This window comes from Chanos chanos, chromosome 7, assembly GCF_902362185.1.
Source record: "Chanos chanos chromosome 7, fChaCha1.1, whole genome shotgun sequence".
Classification (NCBI taxonomy): Eukaryota; Metazoa; Chordata; class Actinopteri; order Gonorynchiformes; family Chanidae; genus Chanos; species Chanos chanos.
This window is the reverse complement of record NC_044501.1, coordinates 32102700-32115029: the sequence shown is the minus strand read 5'-3', so window position 1 is coordinate 32115029 and position 12330 is coordinate 32102700.

Below are 12330 nucleotides of genomic sequence, written 5' to 3'. Positions count from 1 at the left end.
AGCCTACCTAGCGAAGGATCCAAAGCATGCCCATTCCCTCGACTGAGGATTAAGTATATTAGTATAATTAAGTTTATTAAGTAGGTTTTCATTTTCTGTAAGATTCTGGTTCACTGGCAACTTCAAAAGCACGCGTGCGTTGTCCTCGTATTTGCGGTCAGTGTGCCAGTGATGGTATGGCTTTTGTAAGACTTTCGGTTTAACTGTCAGCCTGAATTGTGTGTAGTCTACTCAATGTGTGAGCAGGCTAATGTGAGATTTAAGGACTTCTCAGCTCTTCCTGAACGTCAGGGACACATTAGACATCTGCTTCTGCACACCACCAAGGTGAATTGGTTTAGTCTTGACTCTTGGTTGACAGTGTTGGGGAATGAGTAATGTACTGATGTATTGATGCTCGAGTACCAAATCAACACAAATGGATATTTGTCTTTGCTACTTCTTTTCTATATTCATGAATCTTATTTTTGCATATGTTTTTATTTGTGTTGCATATGTTTTTAAATGTTATGATCATTCATTTGTGTTGTTCCAAAAGTCTGAGTAAAAGTTACAGTTAGTGCAAAATGGTGCTCTTTTGGGAAGGGAGAGGGGGGCTGCAGAGGGGGTTCGCCCAGGGCGCCATACAAGCTAGAACCACCACAGATGGTAAACAATGGGGTAGTCCTCCACTTTGCTGCCACTGTGGCAGTGTTTAAGAAACATGCACTTCAGATGGCGACCAGGACAGCTATCAATCATTGCAGTGTTTCAGTAGAAAAGCGGGTTTCCTTTTCTCTGTGATCCACCCATTTCCTTTGACACAGCCTATGAGTCCTTGTGTTGAGTAAGAGCGTTCACGTCACTGAGAAGCAGAGGAAGAGTTCTGCCACTCTCTGAGTCTATTAAAACACTGTTTGGGTCCTGTTTTCTTGTGGGATTTATTAAGGATGTAAGGTCTTCTGAACTGTCATCATGAGTTTTCGGTTTAAATCAGTTGAAGTCAGGTCACTGAAGTTTGCAGAAAGCATAAAAATGAATAAATGAAAGTTAAAAAGTTTTTCATCTTAATTAGCCTTTGCAGAAAAAAAAACAGAAATAGAGGCAAGAAAACACACACACACACACTCAAACAAACAGAAAGAGAGAGAGAGAGATGTTCATGTTTTTTCTCTTTTTTCCTAGGCAAGGTCCTTGTTGTTTTACACTTCAATAGGTGTGTATTGAATGTTAAATAAATTCATAATGAAAACAAGAGTTAAGAATGTAATTTTTCCCTCCAACTGTCTGTTTGCATCCGGTGCTGCTGAGTTTCATTCCCCTTGTTTAGGCACAATATGACAATGGCAGCCACCCTGGTCGCAGTTCCCTCTGCAGAAATGTCTACTGTATGTAGAGACAAGAAAAGAAATGCACGCGCACACACACACACACACACACACACACACACACGCTCAAACAAAGAGAGAAAGACGTTCACGTTTTTCTTTTTTTTTCCCTAAGCTAGGCCTTTCTTCTTTTACGCTTCAGTGTGTGTGTATTGAATGTTAAATAAACTCATAAAGAAAACAAGAGTTAGGGGTTAAGAGTTAAGGGGAGATCTGTACCAATCTCCTAGTACACGCAATTCTGTATAGAGAGGGAATTACCACACTATTTGTAGAGTCATGTTTCTCAAGAGTGCAGCTCCAACGCTGAATGGATTGACCACCCACAGAGTGGGACAAATGTAGCACTTTTCCACTAGGACAGTGCTGGTGCCGGTGCCGGTGCCGGTGCCGGTGCCGGTGCAGAGCCAGTGCTGCCTTGGTGCCTTTTGAGAACCGGCCTGCATTTCCACAGGTTTGAGAACAGAACGCTACGTAGCGAAAGTTTGGGTAATAATAATATCGGACAGAACGCATCTGCTTGCTTTTGACATTTATGCTAGGCTTCCACACTGCGAAACACCTCACGAATTTTGCCCTAAAACTTTGGGGGCGAAATTCATGAAAATAGTAAGCCTGTCACCTAGCTCAAAAGTTTAAATGAATGTTCAAATGATGGTCTGCAGTGGTCTATTTGCACCAGCCAGAGCCGAGAGAGAGCGTGTTTTTTCTACCACTCTGGGTTCGACTACATTCATGTAACATGTAAACAACAGCCCTTGATGTAGACACAAATTGTTGTCCTTCTGTGTTCTAGAACCCTTCTAGAGTCCTCCTGTGTTCTGTGCTCTAGAATCCTTTATATTACTGCTGCATGGTATCACCCTGACTCTCATAATCAAATGACTGTTATTTTCATGTTTGTCTCACTTTCCGGTTATGTATATATTGTGTTTATTCTGCAGTCAAAATAAATAACATTTCCTTACCTTGTTAGTGAGTCTTTATTACTATATGTGTTCCCTCACTGAAAAGAACACTTTTCAACTTGAGAATTCCTATATTCCTATGCTGTTTGAATCCACAACTCAGGTCCTCAAATCTAGAAGTCCTGTTGTCTGTTTGGACTTTTCTACTAGGTGCTGCATGTCTCTGATTGGCTGAGAAAAGCCTATATCCATTCACAGGGTAGAAAGAAGCTGATTTTGAGCTGAAGTCAAAAAGCACAAGCTTCTTGAGGATGAGATGTGACCTCTCCTGATGGTTTTTGCCTTATCCCTGAATTCCATTTAGTTATTTTAATTTCTCTGTGCCTAAGATCAGCTTTATCTACACCAGTTACAAGAAGTCTGGTCTATTTGTTACCCTTAATCTTGCTGTGTCTTGTTTAGCATGCATTTGCTTGTCAGATCAAGTTGCCTATCTACACACATTTTACAATCATTCTACATTCAGCAACAAAGAATTATGTGATTAACAATACATTCTTTTGGGGTAAAGAGTTGACCCGTGAAATCATCTCAGGTCACCAACTGGATTCCAAACAAAAGACATGTCTAAGCACAGAATCACAGGCACACACTCACACACATACAAACACATACATGGACATTTACACACATACATTGCTGCTGTAAAGTAAATATTATAACATTGTTTATTTCGTGCTCAGTGAAGTTTGACATTATTGACACCATAAAAGTACCATAGTTCCAGAGAGCTAAATTACAAACCCCCCCCCTCCCCCAAAAACTCCAGCATCTCAACACTATTATCACTGTCCAAACTAAACGGTACCTTCTCATGCTTACACAGCATGAATTTGATACAAAATCTCCAAAGTGATTGAGTTTCCCCTTCTGTGTGTTTAGTTTAAATAAGGAAGGTGCTGGGTGCATCTCCCATTGACCAGTGGTGGTCTGAATCTCATCAGAGATCACGGCGGAAAAACTGTGTGTGCGTGCGTGTGTGTGAGAGTCTGAGTGTGTGTGAATTTCGAGTCCTCAAATCGATTTTTACGTTGATGTCGTCTTTGTGTGGTTGAATGTCGACATATTGGAGGTTCAGAGAAGCAAACACAGGAGGCTTTTAAAGAAAATGCATGGCCCCGTTTCTGTCGTCACTGCTCTCTGTCTGCCTGTAGCACATATCAGTCCTCGTTTGCTGTGGTATGGATGGTTTGGGATTCAGTAAGGTCCAAATGTCTTTCAGATTTTGTCTCAATTACTTGTTATTTCCAGAGATGGAAACATATACGATAAGGTAACGGTCTAATAGCAAGTGTCCCCTTGAATCATTATCTGAAGTGCCTGGCCAGCGAGAAAGATGTTGCTTTTGTTTGTGTGCTATGTCTCCATCTGAATCTAGACAAAATTTGCATGTGGGGAACGACAAAGCTTTCATTTTTGTTACGAAAGAGAACCGCAGTATAACTTTTACTCTTGTAATTAAATTGTAACATTTAAAGGGCTTATGAGTCAAATGCAAAGTCATCCCGGTTCTCCGTCAGCAGTTATGCGTCTCGAAGTTTTACTCTACGCCAAATCTAACACCTGTGTGTCCAGTCATTGGTTTTTACAGTTTTTCAAAATTGTTTATACAATAAAATTGGGACTTGAAACACAATCACTGAAACCTGAAACTCATGTTACAGATCCCTAAACCCAGTCTGCAAAATTGCAAGCACGATTTTGGCTTTATAGTCAGTTTTCAATTCTAAATCACACTTTTTCCAAAACACTACAAACAGTTCCGTACCTCTACTCAGTGATTGTTGGCCAATGTTACAGTAATGTCATTTCATAAAAAAAAAAAATTACTTAAGCATACTGTCACCAATCATATCATATATTTGGATCTTCTGCAGAACTGAGATACGACCAGGCCATGGTGGAAGAAACCGGCTGCTCACACCAGAACAGCAGACCGCTATTGTGAACGTGGTAGTGGCAAACAGTACCATCAGACTACGAGAAATCCAGAACCACATAATTGTAGACAACACAGTATTCAGTAATATTTACCACGTTGGCTTGTCTACACTGGACCGTGTATTACAGCACAACCAAATCAGGATGAAACAGGTCTACAGGGTGCCACTTGGGCGAAACTCAGGGTAAAAGAACAGCGCTATGAATATGTGCAAGTAAGTACTACACTGTAATTGACTACCATATCAGCACTGTATAGACACATTACAGTACTGTAATCCAGTGTGCTTCACCATACTGACTGCTCTGGCTATTTCTCATATTGTCTTGTCTGTCTACTGACTGCTCTGGGTCTATTTCTCATATTGTCTTGTCTGTTTCAGAGAGTCTTGGAGCTGGATGCCGCTGCAGTTCAGCACGTTTATATTTTTATTGATGAGACTGGCTGTAGCCTAGCCAAGAGAGGGGGATGGGGACAGAGAAGGAACATTATTGACCACCATGCCATTGTGAATGTCCCTTAACGGCATGGAGAGAATATCACCATGTGCGTAGCCGTTAGCCAGCAAGGCATCTTCCATCACCATGCCAACCTTGGTCCCTACAACACATCCTTTCTCATGACATTCCTGGACACACTAAATGGCATCCTCATTCCAGCCGGGCAGAGGTGTGGACCAGAGCAGCCCAGGTATATTGTCATCTGGGACGATGCGAGTTTCCACCGGGCTGCTCTGCTCCGCAACTGGTTCATCGACCACCCACAATTTATTGTACTATGCCTCCCACCATATTCCCCATTGCTAAACCCAACTGAGGAGTTTTTATTGGCATGGCGATGGAGGGTGTATGACCGCCATCCCCGCACACACATGCCTCTTCCCCAGGCAGTGGAGGATGCATGTGATGATGTGGGGGCTTTCTCTGACTCCAGAAGTTTCTTTCTCGGCTGTTTAGCTACAGAGAACATGGTTTGTAATATAGATGAGGTGCTGTGGCCAGACCAAAATAGGAGGCAGGATGCAGCCTCAATTCTTTTTTCTTATATTTTGTATTTGTTTTTGTCTTTTTGTGCTTAGAGTTTTGAAAATAGACCTTATTTATTTATTGTTTATTTATTTATTTATTTTTGTTACAAAAAAAAACCTTTATCTTAGTGAATGCTTTTTCTGGTTTTCTCCTGTTGGGTATGTAACATATTATGTAATGTGTTACATACAAAACACAAGTGTTCCAAAATACTGCACAATACTATATTGCATTTGTGTGTTTATATGTCTGTGTGTGTGTATATATCTATATATATCTATATCTATCTATCTATCTATCTATATATATATATATATATATACACACGCACACGCACACACACACACACACACACACACACACACACACACACACACACACACACACACACACACACACACATTTGAGTATAAATAAAATACTGTAGCAATCTTTTACAACAGGCTACAGTGTGACACTGAAAATGCAAAAGGCATAAACCTACTTATAAGATATTCATAGTAGTGTTTTGTGTTGAGCACGTCAGTATGCTGTTGGTTTGTAGAAAGCTGTATTGATATGATGGCACGTATGTGTCATCTTGATGCAAAAAAACATATTTTGGAAAGAGATAAAATAGTTTTGAATCTAGCTTTTGCTTTTGATAGAGATTTGTAGAGTTTTGCATTTTGTGTTTGTGGTTTTGGGTTTTGTATTTAGAGTACTGAGAAAATGAGAGCCAACGATTCAGAAAACATGTTTAGACAATTGTGAAAAACTGTGAAAGGGTGACAATGAGGAGTTGGATCTTCTTCTGATGGTCAGGTAGGTGTAGTCTGCATGTTTTAGGTTCAGTCTTCATACTCACCTCATATGGCTCTTGCTACAATGTATCCCAAGTTATCTAGGTTCTGTTAATTTGGCAAACTTATGCCTGTACTGACCTATGTTCACTAACTCATTTTCACAATGTAGATCAATCTAGCACTTAATTGTGATACTCAGCATTCAATGGTTTATATTACAGAGCCTCTTTTACCCACTTGTAACTCACTGTTATTTTCTTTTGACTTATTTGTATGTGTATCTGATCTCATACTGAACTCAGCAGTGACACTTATGCAACAATCAGCTCCTTACAGGCTATTTGAATGGTTTGTATTCTGCCTGTCTTGAAGGTCACTTTGGATAAAAGCATCTGTAAAATGAGTAAATGGAAGTCATTTATTAATCATTGAATACAGTAAATCTCATTGGGAATATATAGCTCCATCTGACTGAAAACAATTAGTGTGTGACTATCTGTCCATTCCTACTTACAAAGGCCAAACAATGTGCATTTTACTTTAAATCCTACATATGCATTCAAATATCTGTTACATGATAAAGGAACACTTATTGCATCACATTGCTTTAGGACAATTGATTTCGTCTCCCTTTCTAAAAGGTAGAGAGGGGCTGGTTTTCACTGACTGAGAATCCAGGTTTTAATGAAAAGGCTTGAGCTGTAAGAGAAAACACAGCAGTCTTTTAATCGGAAATATTCAATATTCAGAGAAAATTATATATTTTTATGAGTACCAGAAATCATGACATAATTTGTTCCTTTTACACCTTTTGAGAGAACATATGGACTGAGAATATACAGTTTCATATCACTGCACACACTTAATGAATGTCTTCATGTGCAATCCTGTTTACAAAAACAAGTCATTGTAATAAATTTGTTTACATCTGATCTCTGTCCTAATGATCAGGTTACTCTCTAAACACTAACTATGGTAAAGTCCCATCCACATCAACGGGTCAGGTGAGTCTGTCTCTGTTAGTGTAACCATCTAGTCTGAAAGTAACACAGAGATCTCTATATAGGACCTGTTCATCTGATCTGACAGTAACACAGAGATCTCTATATAGGACCTGTTCATCTGATCTGACAGTAACACAGAGATCTCCATATAGGATCTGTTCATCTGATCTGACAGTAACACAGAGATCTCTATATAGGACCTGTTCATCTGATCTGATAGTAACACAGAGATCTCTATATAGGACCTGTTCATCTGATCTGACAGTGACACAGAGATCTCCATATAGGATCTGTTCATCTGAAAGTTTAAAACCTGTCTCTGCTCAGTGACAACCATGGTCATACTTTCAGATTCATGAAGATAAAGATCTGAAGCATGGACAATTACAGAAGAGAAAATACCAACTTTCATATGTTTTTTAATAGGGCCTCAATGGTTAGTTGTCAAAATCATTGACAAAATGAATATAGATTTTTATTACCAACATGTTTTCATGCAAAAAAAAATGTAAATGTAAAGTGTAATGTAAAATCCACATATAGCGCAGAATGCAATACATAATAGGGAAGCATCCATGCAACAACACATCTACTGCTCCTCCTGATAGTGGTCAAGTGCATTCAACTATCAGCTACCTCGCTACTGTTTGCCCTGTCGTTGTAGGGTTACCAGCCTCACATATTGGGCAACAGAGTGCCCTATAGAGGAGCCTTGATATTTCAGTGATATTATTTCTTCAGCTCACTTTTCGGTATTTTTCAAACATGATTATTAAGCGTTTCAGTGATTCAGTATTTCTGGTGCTGTTTTGGCCCTATTACTGTAATGGAAACAGGAAAATAATCCTTAGAATACTCAGTTGAAGGGGGATAGATTAAATGTTAGTACACTTATAACGACGGTTGTTAGTTGTAGCCACCTTGTTTAACAGTTAGTGTACTGTCCTGGCCTCACATTCAGTATTTCCAATTAATATGGTTTTACTGGCTTCGAGATACCGACATTTATTTTTTCCGTCCGGGCAAAACTGCACGTCTGTAAGCTAAAATTACCCAAAATGTGTGTAATTGTAAAGTAAACTATGTCATACATATGTCATACTGATTCTCCTCACCAAGTTTCACGTCTGCAGCTTGAGCGCTCTAGTGCCACTAATGCTTCAAATCTGAAGTACATTTATGCACATTACTCTTGAACAGATTTTCATATGTCAGATTTTCAAAAATGAGGCGCTATAATAAGCAAAGATGTGTTTTGGCTAGTAACTGTTGATGTGTTTGTCTTAAATAACTGATTCATGTGTCTGACAATACCGTGGGAGGTCCCAAGGCCAAGACATGGCAACTTGTCATGTCAACCTAATTGATGCGGTCGCCATATTGGATTTTATTGAAACGTTTGCAAAATTTTTCACAGGCCACAAAATTTGCCCTATCTTAATCAAACTTGACACAGATGATGTTCAGACCAAACTGCGCAAAAGTTATCCAATGCATTTTTGATTTTTGAAAGCGTTCGTCCGTCACTGCCAATCGAAATCTTCAGCAAAGTCGCCAAACAGGAAATGAGCTCATATTTCAGCAACACTTTGATGTGTCAATGCCAATCCTGGTGGGCTGACTCAAGACTTCGCCTAGAGGGAGTCCAGAAAAAATTGTCCCATTTTACCATTCAGGGGTGCTATAATATGAAAAAACATGTTTTTTCTCATTATTTTTCATATTCATGGTCATTCCTTTTTTGATCTTGAGGTCTGGGCATGTTTCCATTTCCTGTTCTGTAATCGTATTCGACAGCAAGTCCCGAAACAGGAAGTGAGGTCATAACAGCGATGGTATGACGTATCAAAAGCAGACTTGAAATAGGGGCTGTGTCCAAAACCGCATACTAACGTACTGCACACTAAACTTGCATTGAAGTACGTAGTGCGCAGTACGTACTAAAAGATTTTAGACAAGAAAGCATGCTAGAATTTGGACGCACTAATGAGGTAATCAAAATGCGCCACATTTTGCGCGTGAGCTTTATAATTGCGGTTTAATGGCGACTACCTGTAAACAGAAACAGCTGTACATTTAAACACCGCATCAGAAACGCCCCTTTTTTCCATATAGCCTTATGGGATTGAAAAGTGTCCAGTGCTCACATACTTCGTTTTTCCAACGGAAGTAGTATGTCATCCGGGTACTATTCACATACTACTCTATGCATACTATGTATCTAGACGTACTACTAATGGTGGCGTACTGTTTTGACGTACTATTTAGTACGTTAGTATGCGGTTTTGGACGCAGCCATGGACTTGGGACCCCATTCTGAGGAAGCACAAAGATTTTGCATCATTTGACCACTGGGGGGCACTGTAATAAGCAAAAATGTAATAAGCAAAAAACAACTGTTGATGTGTTTGTCTTAAATGACTAATACTGCTACTTGTCTGGTGATACTGTAGGAGGTCCCAAGGCTGAGGTATTGCAACTTGCCATGTTAATCTAATAATTGTAACCACCATATTGGATTTTACTGAAATGTTTAAAAAAAATTTCACAGGCCACAAAGTTTGTCCAATCTTCCCCAAACTTGACACAGATGATCTTCTCACAAAGCCTCACAAAAACTATCATAAGGATTTTTAACTTTAGCAACTGTTTGTCCGTCACCACCAATTTGGTCCGTCACCAAATTCTGCAGCAAAGCTGCCAAACAGGAAGTTAGGGATGCTTTGATGTGTTGATACCAAACTTGGTATATCGACTCAGTACTCCTTCCTCAGTATATGCAAAAACAATGTGGTGTCATTTGACTGCTGGGGGGCACTGCAATAAGCAAAAACAACTTGCTGCCTAGTAGGTGTTGATGTGTTTCTCTTAACAAATGTGCTTATTGTGTCAATTGACATCTGGTCTGACAGTAAAGAGAGATGTCAATGCAGGATAGTGCCAAAACTGCATGTTTTGAACATAATGTTTTCAATGGTAAAAGTAAAAAAAAAAAATCATCACAAGTTCACAGCAAGTTACAGCAAATAGGTGCAGATCAGATATTTGCAACACACATCATTTAGAATTGTGATCTCCGTGTGTGATTCTCTTTCTCTCTCTCTCTCTCTCTCTCACACACACACACACACACACACACACACACACACACACACACACACACACAACTACAGAGAGATTCAACGTAGCAGTAACCTATTTGACTCTTTGTTGTCTGTCAGGCATCAACACTCTCACTGAATGTGAACATGTCCTTTTTGAGACTGACTTATTAATGAAGATGGATTAATTTGAACATTGCCTGTACTGTTACTTAACATTTGCTAGATGAAAACTGCATAAATAGTACCAGAACTCGGAAGAATATTGTGCTGAATTGCTGCTAGATTCCTTTTTGAGACTTACTTATTTATGGACACTCAACTATTTTCCCATGCATCTTTCTGACCTGTAGCAGCAATAGCTCCTTTTTTCATTGTTAATTATACTTTAAAATTCAAAATCTTTCATAAAATCTTACTGTTCATCATCGGTGAAGCAAAGCATTAGAATTTTCTGTTTGTTCATTCTCACTTTCAGACCCAAGTATTTTTCAATGTGAACATACATAAAGTTACACTTCGAAAGACTGACTCGAAAAAACTTGGTAGGAAGGCCCTACATAGTTTGTAACTAGCAGCCTTACCATATTCATTTGAATGCCAGTTTGCGGTGGGAGGAATGACGTCACGTATTTGTCGTTTAAGCCCACAGGGGAACAAAAAAATTGCCTGTCAACATCATTGGTCCAGGGGTTAGTCATCTATCTATCTATCTATCTATCTATCTATCTATCTATCTATCTATCTATCTATCTATCTATCTATCTACACACACACATACACATATACACACACATATATATAGATATACTTGCAGATACACATATAGGATATAGATAGATACACCATTATTAATTTGAGGGCATTAACTATTCTTTCAAAGTGTTGATGTTTGTGTCTTTCTGTTAGCTGCAAGCGAATTTCTTTTGTTGGTACACCCTGGCACCTACACATTTGCATGTATTATTCTGCTGAAATAAATGAATAAATTAAGAAAAAGGCATAAGAATGTCCCTGTGATTCTGACACGGCCATGAACAGAGAGGGGCTGGAAACATTTACAGCATCATCTGTCCATCAGTCCGATGGGTACTGTTTTAATGAGTATACCAAACAGACACTGCCAACTCTGATTAACTTTCCATTATCCCATACTTAAACAGCTCACATGAATTTCTTTATCCTCTAATTCCACTGCACAAATTCCAAAAATAATACATTTTCACAGTTACCTTCTCAAAATTGTTCAGAAATGATTTCCATGTTTATCTGTTGTAACTGGGTTGGATATTTTATGCTTTTCCACAACTCTGCATATTCATCTTTTGTCAGGAATAACGGAGTAAAAATGTCTGTTCTTAAAATCTTAGAATGAGATCCCAGTTTACTTGCATAAGCTGCTGTGTATCTAAATAAAGAAAATGAGGGGTTTTTCCATGCCGTCAAGACAACACTGGGAATATGAAAATTCTGAATGAAAACAGAGATGGAAAGTGTGTGAAGCAATGTGGGACGTCATGGCAACGGTAGATCTGCATATTTTATCTAAACACCAGTTTATCTGATTATTTCTCACTTGTTTCTCATTTTCACTTTCTATCAAAGATTGACTGAGTCAGTCATATGAAGTATCCACCACGACTGACTACGCTTATCTGGCCACCACTGAGAAGAAAGCTAGAAAAGCTAAATTAGCTATAAACTAATTTGTTGTTCTCAGCTTTTAGTTAGCAGAATGAGGTCAGAATGCATAGGTGGTGGTATAAATATTCATTTTCCACATTTTTACTGAAACATGATTTATGTCTTCACATGTATTATCATAGAGGTAAATTATTCTTTGGTTGCCTTACTTCTTACTGCTGACTGGACCCTCTTTGTGATTTTAATAGTATCAGTAAGTTTGGAATGTAATGCCACCATACAGGACTACACAACATTCTATTACGGCATCCTAATTTCATGACCTCCAGTGCTGATCTGCTAAAACACGCACCTGTTTCTCTCTGGTGAGAGTCACTTATGTGTGCTGCAGTCCATATGAGGACATAAATTGCATACTGCATGAAATTTGTGAAATTTTTTTGAAGATTTGTGAAATTTGTGATATTTCACATGTCTCTCGAGAGCCCATC